General features: G+C 41.2%; 1 pseudogene; it reads left to right on the forward strand.

Annotated features, from left to right (window-relative positions):
• Window positions 1-244: 244 nt before the first annotated feature.
• Window positions 245-1,888, forward strand: LOC120721226 (annotated as a pseudogene).
• The last annotated feature ends 1,044 nt before the right edge of the window (window positions 1,889-2,932 follow it).

Consider the following 2,932-nt stretch of genomic DNA (forward strand, 5'->3'; position numbering starts at 1 on the left):
ACCTTCTTATTATGTTAAGGGTCAATTTGACCCATTCCAGTTTTTGTGTTGACCAAAGTACTGGTCATCCTTTCTTTTTCTTCATGAAAGCTTATGACTTTTCCTTATCTGGGGTCATGAACTGGTGTGTAAAATATGGGCACTTTGATGTGTCCTGGAATGTCTCTGCAGTGTTCGTATACAAAGATGATGTTGTGGGTCATTTTGACCCGCACACTTTTATGTAAGTAAAAAGTTTATCCAAAATAAACATTTCTCTTTGATGTACTTTGTTTTGACTGCTTCTGAATATACATTCAGACCCAGGTGTGCATGCAAGAAACTTTCTCTCCCCTATTCTTGTCACTGTTCTCATGTCATTTCAACACACCAAAAATGAGCTCCAGAAGGTTGACGACTGAAGAAGCTTTATCACTGCTTTTCAACTGGGATAGTGATGAAGAAGATGTTTCAGAGACTGAGGATCTTTCAGAGGCTGAGGACAATGTCATTGATGATCCAGACTGCCAATTTTCAGAAGAGGAGGAGGATTCTGAGGGAGAGTGTGCCGCCATCTCTACATCAAATGAAAACCAAGGAATGCAGCAATCATCATCCACAGAGGAGACATGGTTATATAAAATGGTCATTATCACCACACCGAAGTCAAGGCAGGCTGTCATCTTCTAATATCATCAAAATGACTCCTGGTCCTACAAGATTTGCCATCACACGAGTTGATGATATTCAATCAGCATTTCAACTCTTCATATCCCCTCCAATAGAGAGGATTATACTGGACATGACTAACCTGGAAGGGAGGCGTGTATTTCAAGAGAAATGGAAGCCACTGGATCAGACTGACTTGCATGCTTATATTGGAATTCTGATATTAGCTGGAGTATACAGGTCCAAGGGAGAAGCAACTGCAAGTCTATGGAATGAAGAGAATGGAAGGCCAATCTTTCGAGCAACAATGTCTTTGGAGACATTTCTCAAGATATCTCGTGTGATCAGATTTGACAACCGTGAAACCAGAGCTGGTCGACGTGAAAGAGACAAACTTGCTGCAATCAGAGATGTATGGGATAAATGGGTGGAAATTCTACCTTTGTTGTACAACCCTGGTCCCCACGTTACTGTTGATGAGCGCCTTGTCCCATTCAGGGGTCGCTGTACTTTCCGACAGTATATGCCCAACAAGCCGGCCAAGTATGGCATCAAAATATGGGCAGCCTGTGATACAAAATCTAGCTATGCATGGAATATGCAAGTGTACACTGGAAAGCTACCTGGAGGAGCATCTGAGAAGAATCAGGGGATGCGTGTGGTGCTGCAGATGAGTGAAGGGCTGCAAGGGCATAACATCACCTGTGACAATTTCTTTACATCTTACTGGCTTGGAGAGGAACTTCAGAAGAGAAAGCTGACTATGTTGGGAACAATCAGAAGAAATAAGCCAGAACTTCCCAGTGAAATTTTGAAGATGCAGGGAAGATCTCTGCATTCCTCAATATTTGTTTTCACTGAGAAAGCAACAGTTGTTTCATATTGCCCAAAGAAAAACAAGAATGTTCTTGTCATGAGCACAATGCACACAGATGCATCTCTGAGCACAAGAGAAGACAAAAAACCACAAATGATCCTAGACTACAACTCCACCAAAGGAGGAGTAGACAATCTTGACAAAGTCACAGCGACATACAGCTGCCAGCGCAAGACGGCTCGTTGGCCCTTGGTAATTTTCTACAACATTTTGGATGTGTCTGCTTACAATGCCTATGTCCTGTGGACTGAAATCAACCAACATTGGAATGCGGGTAAATTGTACCGACGTCGCCTTTTCCTGGAAGAACTGGGAAAAAGTCTTGTCACTCCCAAGATCCAGATGCGAGTCAGACCAACTTGATCCCCAGCAGCAGCAGCTGTCATTGAAAAGGTCAAGTTTGCACCATTCAACCAATCTGCAGTGGATCCAGTGGATACAGGTGTAAAAAAACGGAAAAGATGCCAGGTCTGTCCCTCACGAGAAGACATTAAAACAAGCACTGTTTGTGAGAAATGCAAAAAGTACATCTGCAGAAAGCACACAGTCACATTCTGTCCATCATGTGGACAAAATTGAAAATGTTGAACACTGAAAAACTGAGAAAATCGGGCAAGTTCAAAAGAAATGTGTTTGTAAAGAAGGAAAAACTTTTACTAAATTGTTCTTAAAAAGAGTTATGGTAATTCAAACTGTGTTGTATGTCTGTGTTCTAAATGTTTTTCTAATGGAAAATAAAGTTGCTATTGTTTTATTGCAGTTTTTTGACAATTTTGAGTGGATTTACAAAGTACGGGTCAAAATGACCCGCAACATAATCAATGTGATTTTTTTTCAACATAATACAAGGGTTAATGTATGTGGGAGAAACGGGTCAGACTCTCGCGGAGAGATTAAAACAACATTTATACAGCATTGGGGTAGACAGATTAAATACTCCCTTGGTCAAACATTTTCAAATACATTCACCAAACTCCCTGGGCATCCTGGGACTGCACTCCTGTTCAGCGTGGTTGGAGGGAGAGAGGAGGAGACATGAGGACCAGTGGATCGAGAAACTGAACACCAAAACTCCTTATGGGCTGAACTGTAGATGATATTAGTGCAATGTTGATTTGCTATCCCTTACTTTTAGTGTGAGAATAAAGTTATTTTTACTGCAGGAGTGTTGTTAGGAGTGTTTGAGTTATTTAGTTATTTAATTTCACTTTACGGAAGCCTCTGTGGGTCATGCCATGTAAATAATCTTGTAGTGATCTGCTGAATTTGGTCTCATGAATAAATAAATAAAGAAAATAAAAAGACCCGCCAGGGGACCAATGGAGAACAAAGGTTTAAAGTACAGGGGATACAGGAGTAAATGGGTGGAATACTATGGACCTCTGTATGCCAGTGCACCTGAATCAT

The sequence above is a fragment of the Simochromis diagramma genome, unplaced genomic scaffold, assembly GCF_900408965.1.
Source record: "Simochromis diagramma unplaced genomic scaffold, fSimDia1.1 OVJJ01000603.1, whole genome shotgun sequence".
NCBI classification, from domain to species: domain Eukaryota; kingdom Metazoa; phylum Chordata; class Actinopteri; order Cichliformes; family Cichlidae; genus Simochromis; species Simochromis diagramma.